Raw genomic sequence first — 11,665 nt, 5'->3', positions numbered from 1 at the left:
CAACTATTATACAAAAAGCTCTTGGTGACAGAGGCAGTGCTAAGAGACAGAGGGGACTGAAGTTATATTTCACTGATGCCTTGCAAATTTATACTACCATGAAACAACAGCTGACTGATTATGTCCATGTGACAGGAAAATATATTTGAAATAGTAACCAAAATTTCCTTCAAATATTTTTTCCCCTTGGCTCTCCCCCTATTTCCATTTGAGTCAGCTAAGATGTTCTGCACTTATGGCCTTTGACATGAGATATGACCACAGAAAGTAGAAAAGGAGACAGGGTGAAAGAGAAAAAGAAGAACAAATAAGTAGTCTCTTCCTGGCTTTTGAGCATTAAACATAAAGATTCTCAGACAGATCTACGAAATTTGTGGGTCCCAGTGGAAAATGAAAACGTGAGGCTCCTGTTCAAAAACAATTAAGAATGTCAAAATGGCAACAGCCCAGCATTAAACCAAGCACCAGGCCCTTCTGAATACAGGGTGCTGTACAATTGCACAGGACACAAACCCATGAAGCCAGCCCTGCTCTCACAAAGGAGTCATGGAATAAGCAAATGATTTAGAAGAAAATACCATGAACAAGAGCATCGCCCAGAAGAAAATAGATTCCTCACAGGAATGTGGTAAGAAACAGAGAAGAATGGGGTCCTGGAATCGGAATAGGAGGCTGTGGGGCAGACCTGAAGGTGTAGGGATAGAGTTCTTGTCCAAAGAGTGCCCAGCATCCACTCAAGCAAGTGCTATTCAAAGCCTGAACCCAGCTGTCCTGCCCTTTGGCATCAGGGAAGAACGTCCCTCAAAAAGTAGCCTGCATTTTGCCCAGTGACTGTCTAGCACAAGTGATGACCACCTGTATTTTTAGACTTTGCTTGTTCCGTCTTGCCACCACAGATGGCCAAACTCCCTTGTATTATCACAGCACAATTATAAGTCATAAAAAAGAAGACACCAAGCACGATGCTAGAGGTAAGGTAAAAGGATAATCCCCAATATCCTGATTTGGTGGGACTGAATAAATCTACTCAAAATTCTCTCTGAAAAAGGACAATGGTGAAGTTCATTCTCTTTACACCAGCAGGAACAATCATAAATGGTTGTTGACTCTACATCAAGTTTTCAAGCTAACTGCAAATCTAGGAAGAGTCAGAATAAAAGACAAGATGTTGCCATGATGGCATTATGCACCACTCAAGGAATCAATTCAGTCATTAATTGTGTAGAAGCACTGTGGATCCCACACTTACTATTTATAGGTAGTCATCACTGTCAGGAGCATCACAAATATAAAACATAGCAACCCGTGTGATTTTACACCATAATGAGCAACAATTAATGTACTAAACCAAAATTGTAAAACAGTTTTATTGAACTAAATAATGTAGCCTATGCTTTAATAGGTACCTTTTGAAAAAAGATGAAACACACAAATGAATTGATTACCAAACATCACTTTCTGATATTTCAACCACATTGATGGTTCTCTTCCACAAGAAGGAAAGTGTAGTGTTCTATAGTCTTTTCATCCATTTGTTACATTTTAAAGGATTCGTGTGTGTGTGTTTACTGGATCTTAGTGCAAACATTTTTCTCTTTATTTAAACTGATTCATCATCTCTTCTTATGTGTTAATTTGCCCCAGTTTAAACATCATGCTATGGAAAGAAAACCACTTTACTGACTATCATGGCAATTTGCTGAGCATGCTATTAAAACATGGTTATCACAAAGACTCGTTCCAATTTTCTGAATAGAAACTGGTAGGCATAGGAGATTTTACCCACTAAGCCAATNGAGATCTTCTCAGAATGGCCTTTGCTGTCCATATTTCCATCAGCATTCTGGTCACCACCATTTAACCAGTCTCTAAAACCTACCAAAATTTCCCTTTTTTATTTGTCTTCGAAACTCCCACCAGCAGCTGGTTTTTTCTAGCCTGCTCCTCCAAACTTCCACCCTCTCCCCATTTTCCACCCTCTCCTCCATCCCCAGTTCCAAAGCGACATTTCAAGTATTTGTTATAAGCAACACCCCACTTCTCTGGTACCAGTTTTCTACATTATTGCATTCCTGCTGATTATAACAAAATAGCTGGAACTGGGTGATTTACAAAGAAAACAAAATTTATTGCTTATAGTTTCAGAGGCTGGGAAGTCCAAAGTCTAGGGAACACATCTGGTAAAGGTCTTGGTGATGGCAACAGTGACCCAGGGATCTCACATGGCAGAGAAAGGTGGAGCAGAGAAAGAAAAACTCTTCATGTGCTTTCCTTTTAAAGCCCTCAGAACTGTGCCCCTGACCAGTATTATTAATCTATTCACTATGGCATGGTCCTACAATTTAATCTCCTCTTCAAGGCCCAACCTTTCTCACTCTCAATCGTTACAGGGGGGATCAAGTTTGGGGGGGACATTCAACCCAAGGCAGCTGTGAGATCTGAGCTACTAACCAAGTCTAATTTCTTCAGCAGTTTCATCTGAAACACCTTTGAACCATACCAAACTTTAAACACCTACATGGACTAATCAATAAAGAGATTCTGGAGTGGGGCTAGTCTAAAAGCATTGACATAATCATCATACCCTAACTCATCTAGAATGGATAAATGTAAAGAAGATAAGACACCAAGGCATATCATAATCAAATTGCTCTCAACCAGTAATGAAGAAAGTCTTAAAAGCAGCCTGGGGGGATGGGGTGGGGGAGTGTATTATAAAGGAACAAAAAAAAAGTATGAATAAAGTTCTTGTCCAAAGAGTGCCCAGCATCCACTCAAGCAAGTGCTATTCAAAGCCTGAACCCAGCTGTCCTGCCCTTTGGCATCAGGGAAGAACGTCCCTCAAAAAGTAGCCTGCATTTTGCCCAGTGACTGTCTAGCACAAGTGATGACCACCTGTATTTTTAGACTTTGCTTGTTCCATCTTGCCACTAGAGATGGCCAAACTCCCTTGTATTATCACAGCACAATTATAAGTCATAAAAAAGAAGACACCAAGCACGATGCTAGAGGTAAGGTAAAAGGATAATCCCCAATATCCTGATTTGGTGGGACTGAATAAATCTACTCAAAATTCTCTCTGAAAAAGGACAATGGTGAAGTTCATTCTCTTTACACCAGCAGGAACAATCATAAATGGTTGTTGACTCTACATCAAGTTTTCAAGCTAACTGCAAATCTAGGAAGAGTCAGAATAAAGGACAAGATGTTGCCATGATGGCATTATGCACCACTCAAGGAATCAATTCAGTCATTAATTGTGTAGAAGCACTGTGGATCCCACACTTACTAATTATAGGTAGTCATCACTGTCAGGAGCATCACAAATATAAAACATAGCAACCCGTGTGATTTTACACCATAATGAGCAACAATTAATGTACTAAACCAAAATTGTAAAACAGTTTTATTGAACTAAATAATGCAGCCTATGCTTTAATAGGTACCTTTTGAAAAAAGATGAAACACACAAATGAATTGATTACCAAACATCACTTTCTGATATTTCAACCACGTTGATGGTTCTCTTCCACAAGAAGGAAAGTGTAGTGTTCTATAGTCTTTTCATCCATTTGTTACATTTTAAAGGATTCGTGTGTCTGTGTTTACTGGATCTTAGTGCAAACATTTTTCTCTTTATTTAAACTGATTCATCATCTCTTCTTATGTGTTAATTTACCCCAGTTTAAACATCATGCTATGGAAAGAAAACCACTTTACTGACTATCATGGCAATTTGCTGAGCATGCTATTAAAACATGGTTATCATGAAGGCTCGTTCCAATTTTCTGAATAGAAACTGGTAGGCATAGGAGATTTTACCCACTAAGCCAATTTCATGCTGTCTAGTTCTTGGCTTAAAATGTTACCGATTTCAGCATACCGCGTCTGTTCCCAGCAAAGATAGAGTAACAGAGATCAGATTTACCTTCCCACCAGAATCAATAAAAAAAAATGGAAAATATATAAAATAATGCTTTTTAAGACAGTAGACATCAGACAAAGAAGAACAGTGATCCCTGAGGGACAGGAAACAAATAAGGCAAGTCTTATAGAAAGAGGAAAATTTGGACAGAGAGATACACAGGAAAACTCAATGTGATGACAAAGGAGAGATTGCAGTGATGCAAGCCAAGGGACATCAAGGATTGCTGGCAAATATCAGAAGCTAAGAAGAGTCAAGGAAGAAAACCAATTTGAGATCAGTACCCACTTTTAAAATATTTAATTAGTAACCACAAAGTTATGAAAATACCTAAAAGAACTTACTGACCATAAAGATTGTGGAGTACTTATAGAAAAAGGTAAAAAAGAAGAGTCAGGGAAGGATCCTCCCCTACAGCCTTCCGAGAAATCATGACCCTCCTTACCAATACCTTGATTCCAGACTTCTAGCCTCCAGAACCCTGAATGAATTAATATCTCTTGTTTTAAGCCACCAAGTTTATGTTACTTTTTTATAGCAGCCTAGGAAACTAATACAGACATCAAAACGATTGTGTTTTAGATGTTCAAAAAGTAACATAGAGGCAGGGAAAATGTGAAAAAGCCACAAATTAAACTTCTAGACATGAAAACTACCATTTATGAAATGAAAAAAGTTGGATAGGATCAGCAGCAGATTACATTTTGCAGAAAAAAATATACTGAATTTAAAGACATAGCAAAAGAAGCTACCCACAATGAAAAGCAGAGAGAAAAATATTATTTAATGAAAAAAAGCATCAGTATGCCCTTTGTGGGAATCTCAAAATACTCCAAGAAAAAGAAATGTGAAGAAGAGTACACCAAGGCATATCATAATCAAATTGCTCTCAACCAGTAATGAAGAAAGTCTTAAAAGCAGCCTGGGGGGATGGGGTGGGGGAGTGTATTATAAAGGAACAAAAAAAAGTATGACAGAAGATTTGTTGTTGGAAACAATGCAAGCAACAAGACAATGGAGAAATAATTTTAAAATACTGAAAGGAAAAAAAATACTGTCAACCTATAATTCTATACCTAGCAAGAAAATCCTTGTAAAAAGAAGAAATTAACAGTTTTTCAGACTCACAAAAGCTTAAATTATTCCTAACTAGCAGATATGTACTATAAGAAACATTAATGAAATTCCTTCAAACAAAAGGAAAGTGAGACCAGTGGAAAATAAGGATGAACACTAAGAACTGAGACCAAAATTGGTAACTTTCATAGTATTTGAATCTCTTTAAATGATAATTTGGAAGAATAGATTGTCCCCGGCATCACTCTCTCTCACAAATCAACCAATTTACAAATATTAAAAAGCAACGAGAGCCAAGCTGGGGCTAGTAGAGCTCAGGGGAAGAGGAGGAGAGACCTACAGAGTGCATGAAGGCAGGAGAAACCGCAATGAGAGAAAGAAAGGGTTGCTCCCACCATTTCGATTCCTGGCTACTTCAAGGCTGGATGGAGCTGCTGAGCACATGGAGCAAGAGCGGGCAAAAGCTGCAGCTGTGCCCTTTGTATGAAGTTGCTTGGAGATGGCAGGGGAGAAGAGGGCCGTGGCCCCCAGGCCAGCAAGAACACTAACAGGGTTCCCGTGGACTCACATAGGAGTGAGGAGCCAACAACTGAAAAAAGGAGCCACTCAAAAGCTAGTGAGTCATCACGAGGGACTGTGCACTGCCTGTCCCTTGGGAATAGTTTGAAGTATGAGTGGTTGGAGAGATGGGCCCACCGCGGGAACACTGAGGCATAGCACGGGCAGCTCATTTGCCCCCCCAATCAGCATAGGCCCACTCTGTGTAGACTGGTCAGGAATATAGAACTGCAGAGGGAGCAGTTTGCTACAAAAACTCAGGTCCAGACCAGAATTTCTACACAACCCAGGTGTACCAGATCTCATGAGAGCCGGAAGTATCTATAAAGTCAACTATTAAAAAGTCAACCAGCAATTTAGCTCAACCACAGGGCTCAAGTTCTGGTACCCAAAGGAAGTTCCTCCATTTTAGAAGTAAGCAAAAAAGCAAAAGACAGCAGATTAGTTCCAGTGCAGAGTTTAAGTAGTGGAAACAGCAAATAATCCAACACAGAACTGAAAGAAAAAAACAAAATACCCACAGACCAGAGACAAAGTTTGATACTAACTAGTAAATGTCTCAGTTCACCAAAGAACACCTATAAAACCTAGAGTGACCAGAAGCTCCCTGGGCCCCCAAGCCAAGAACTGGAGAGAGCCAGGGGCCTCAGCCATACCCCTCGATACCCCCAAACAGCCCAGCAAAGACCAGCGAGCCACCACAAAAAGTGCCCTGGGCTCTTGAACCTGGATGGTGGGGGGCAAAGGGCTTTGGCCATACACTCCCAACACCTGCACCCAGCCCAGTGATGGCCACAGCAGGAAATACCCCCGGCTCCCAAGCTGGGGCTGTGGGAGGCCAAGGGCTTGAGCCACATCCATCCCCCTGACATCTGCATTCAGCCTAGCGAAGACCAAGCCACCACTGGAAGCCCCTTGGTCTCCCCTGCAGGAATGAAGGGTGTGCCACAGACCTCATCCATGCCCCTCCTTCCTCATTCTCCCACCTAATTTCCTTCCCTCTTCACCTCTCCCCCTCCCACCCAACTGCTCCTGAACAACATACTAGAATGTAAAAACAGATGGAGCCGGGGACTGACTCCTCCTCCCTCAACCAGACACACTGCCACTGCCATGGGGCCTGCTCAGGGTCCTGAGGTGAGGAGGCAGGGACCAGCCCCTCCTCCCACAACCAGGCAATGAACATGCCAAAAACACCACGTCCATGTGGGTGGCCCACCACAGCCACTACAATAGCCATGGCTGCCACAAAAGCAGCTAGATGGCAAAACCACCATGCAGATGGCCTGCCAGCTACTCAAGTACATTGACACAAGGAGAGTCACCAGCAGAGACCAAAGAAAAGAAGAGGATGCCTCTCTCCACAAAGCCCATTCTAGAGTGATAGAAGAAGCATCTACTCTACGATAATAGTCGGGGACCTGGGCACACCTCTCTCAGCACTAGACAGATCATCTAGGCAACCAATCAACAGAGTAACCATTACTCTTTCAGGGTTATCAGAGGGGGAGAGGGGAGGGAGAAGGGGATGGGAAAAGATTAGATAAAAAACATAAAGTATAAGTATCATTTATAATAATATATACGCTAATAATATTGATTAGATCAACATAGGTCAACATTGAACCCCCAAAATATGTATAATCGTATGATTCAATTTAAAAAAAAAGATAATTTGCTGTTTTAACAAAGACAATAATACTGTATTGTGGAGTTGATAACTTACATATAAGTAAAATTTATGACAACGGAAGCATGAAGCTCAGGCAGGAGAAGAGAAATGGAAGAATATTATTGTTCTTTTAAATCGTGCATAAAGTGGTATAATATTAACTGAAGGTTGACTATGATAACTTAAAGATGTATACTACAAACTCTAAAGCAACCGCTATAATAAACAGAGTTATAACTGAGTCAACAAAAATAAAATGGAATTATAAAAATTATTGAGTTATTCCAAAAGGAGGTTTAAAAAAAAGGAGAAAGGGATCAAAGTATTATAGAACAAATAGAAAACTAATAGCAAGATTATGCACTTTAATGTAGTATCAATAATGACATCAGACACCCAGGGTCCTAGGCAGGAGCCATGTGCAGCCCCCAACCTACTCAGCAGAAGGCAGAAGCACACCTAGGGTCCTAGGCAGGAGCCATGGGCATCCCCCACCCCCACCTAGCAGAAGGCAGGAGCACTCCAAAAACACCACTTCTGTGTGGGTGGTCCACAACGGTCATTGCTGCCACAAGGGTGGCTTGCTGCCACAGTAGCAACCACAGCCACCATGCAGGTGACCCATCACCCACTCAACCACATTGACACAAGGAGAGTCACCAGTGGAGACCAGAAAAGAAGAGGAAGTCTCTCTCTTCAAAGCCTACTCCAGAGTAATAGAAGAAGCAACTGCTCCACCAGATGACTAGACATGACATCAATGTAGAGATGCTAGAAATATGAAAAACCAAGAAAGTATGACACCACCAAAGGAATACAGTAATTCTCAAGTACCAGACCCCATAGAGCAGGAAAACCTTGAAATGACTGAAAAGGTATGCTAAGCAACAACCTCAAGGACTCATGAGATATGAGAAGACTCAGTTAGACAACATAGTGGAATGAGAAAAAATGTCAAGATACGAAGGAGGAACTTACGAAAAGACTAATACCTTAAAAAAGAATGTAACAGAACTCCTTGAAAATGATACAAAAGAACAATGAAACAAAAAGTTGGGTTTTTAAGAAGATAAACAAAACAGAGAACCATTAGCTAGGCTCAATAAAAAAAAGTAGAGAGAAGACCCAAATAACAAAAATCAGAATTAAAAAGGAGACATTACAACCAACACCACAGAAATACAAGGAATTATCAGAGACTATTATAAACAACTATACACCAACAAATTTGAAAACCTGGAGGAAATGAATAAATTTTTGGACACATGACTGAACTAAGAAGAAATAGAAAACCAGAACAGACCAATAACAAGCAGCAAGATTGAAGCAGTCATCAGTAGTCTCTCAGCAAAGAAAAACCCAGGACCAAATGGCTTAACTGCTTAATTATGCCAAATATTAAAGAAGAATTAATACCAACTCTGTATTAGTCCATTTGTGTTGCTTATAACAAAATACTTGGAACTGGGTAATTTATAAAGAAAATGATATTTATTGCTTGCAGTTTCTGAGGCTGGGAAGTCCAAAGTCCATCTGGTGGTGGCGACAGTGACCCAGGGGTTTCACATTGCAAGACGGTGGAAGCAGAGAGAGAGAAAGACTCTCCTCTTCTTTTAAAGCCCTCAGAACCATGCCTGACCACCATTTTTAACCCATTCACTACTTCACCATCCTACAATCCAATCACCTCTTCAAGACTCCACCTTCCAATTATCATAATAATTGGATTTCCAATTATTTTCCAATAAGAGGATTTCCCATCCTCTTAACAGTCGCAGTGGAGGCTAAGTTTCTAATACATAACACATGGGGAATACAATTCAAGCTTCAGTGAGTTTTGGGGGCATATAATTCAATCCAAACTTTCTTCAAACTATTCCAGAAAATAGAGACAGGGGCCATTCTCCCAAACTCACTCTGTGAGGTAAGCATCACCTTGATACCAAAACCAGACAAAGACACAACAAAAAAAGAAAACCACAGGAAAATAACTCTGATGAACATAGATGCAAAAATCCTCAACAGAAGATTAGCAGTCAGAATACAGCAACACATCAAAAAATTTACACACCATGATCAAGTGAGATTCATCCCAGTCGTGCAAGGGTGATTCAACATAAGAAAGTCAATAAATGTGATCCACCACATTGACAACAGCAAGGACAAACCTCATATGATTACCTCTATAGACACAGAAAAGGCATTTGACAAAATTCAATATCCCTTCATGATAAAGTCTCTCAGTAAATTAGGTATAGAAGGAAAGTATCTCAACACAATAAAAACCATATATTACAAACCCACCACCAATATTATCCTGAATGGGGATAAGCTGAAAGCTTTTCCCAATACAAGGATGACCATTCTCACCACTCTTATTTAACACAGAAGTATTAGACATGAAATAGGAGGTGGGTACAGACTTCATGAATGTAAGGCATTTGTCAAATATCTTGTCAGGGCAACAGGCGCATAGTTAGGGAAAGGACCGCCTCTTCAATAAATGGTGCTGGGAAAACTGGACATCCATGTGTAGAAGAATGAAACTAGACCTGTACTTCTTGCCATGTATCAAAATCTTTGTGATTTTATGAATAAGACCCCAAAAGCACAGGCAACAAAAGAAAAAATAAACTAATGGGATTATATCAAACTAAAAAGCTTCTGCACAGCAACAGAAACAGTTAACACAGTGAAAAGACACCCCACAGAGTGGGAGAAAATATTTGCAAAGTATGCATTTGACAAGGAATTAATACCTAGAATATACAAAGAACTCAAACAACTTAACAGTAAAAAAACAAATATCCTGATTAATAAATAGGCAAAGGAGCTGAATAGGCATCTCTCAAGGGAAGACATACAAATGGCCAACAGATACATGAAAAAATGTTCAACATCACTAAGCATCAGGGAAATGAAAAATGAAAACACATTGAGATATCATCTAACCCTAGTTAGACTGGGCATTACCAAAAAGACAAAGATTAATAAATGCTGGTGAGGATTTAGAGAAAGGGGAACCTTCCTATTATGTTGGTGGGACTGTAAATTAGTGCAGTCATTATGGAAAACAGTATGGAGGTTCCTCAAACAACTACAGATAGTACTGCCATACGATCCAGCAATCCCACGGGTGGGCATATACTCAAAGGAATGGAAATCATCATGTCAAAGGGATACCTGCACTCCCATGTTTATTGCAGTTCTTTTTACAATAGCTAAGAGTTGGAACCAACCTATATTTCCATCAATGATAACTAGATAAGGAAAACGTAGTATTTATACACAACAGAATACTATTCTGCCATAAAAAGGAATGAAATCCTGACATTCACAGCAACATGGATAATCTTAGAGAAAATTATGCTAAGTGAAATAAGCCAGGCACAGAAGGAGAAATACTGTATGTCCTCAATCATAAGTGGGAGCTAAAAAAAGAAAAAGAAAGAAAGAAAGATACAACAATCACAATAATTTGTTGAACTATCAAAAGGAGAGAACAGAACTGACACCACTAGAGGTTGGAAAGGGGGAGGGGTGGTTAATAAGAAATTGGTAAAGGGCCACAAAAAAACTATTACATTGTATAATGATAAATAAAGTAATTATTCTGATTTGAAGGTCACGTATTACACACAAGTATTGATATTCAGTGCTGTACCCCACAGATATGTACAATCAATTATGTTTCAATTAAAAATAAATTTTAAAAAAATGACATCAAATGTAAATGGCCTACACAAACCAAATAAGAGTCAGAGATTGTCAGATTGAAAGAAAGATCCAACTCTAAGCTATTTATCAGAAATGCACTTTAAATAGAAAGACCCAAAGAGGTTAAAGTAGAAGTATGGAAAAAGCATACCACGGTAACACTAATCAAAAGAAAATTTGATTGTCTCTGTCAATAACAACACACAAAAAAAGATTACATAGCAAGGTATTAAAAGATTAATCACAAGGTACAAAGAAAGTTATTTAATAATGATGAAGGGATGAATAAAATAAAAGTTCTAAACATTTATGCACATAAGAGCAGAACTTCAAAATACATAAGCAAAAACTGACAGAAATGTGACGGGGAAAATAAATTTCTCAGTTATGGTAAAATATTTCAGTACCCATATCTCAATCATTGATGTAACAAGTAGACAATAAAATCAGCAAAAGAAAGACTTGAGCAGCACCATCAACAACTACATCTAATGACATTTGTAGAATGCACCATTCAACAACAGCTGAAATGCACATTTTTCCGAGTGCACACTAAACATTTACCATGCTAGACCATATTCTGAATCATAAAGAGCTTCACAAAACTTAAAAGTTTTCAAGCCATACAACTATGTTCTTTCTCTATAATGGGGATATTTTAAAAATTAATAACAGAACAATATCTGGTAAATCCCAAGATATTTGGATGTTAAATA

This window comes from Galeopterus variegatus, unplaced genomic scaffold (genome assembly GCF_000696425.1).
Source record: "Galeopterus variegatus unplaced genomic scaffold, G_variegatus-3.0.2 Scaffold1653, whole genome shotgun sequence".
Classification (NCBI taxonomy): domain Eukaryota; kingdom Metazoa; phylum Chordata; class Mammalia; order Dermoptera; family Cynocephalidae; genus Galeopterus; species Galeopterus variegatus.
This window is presented reverse-complemented; position numbering follows the sequence as displayed.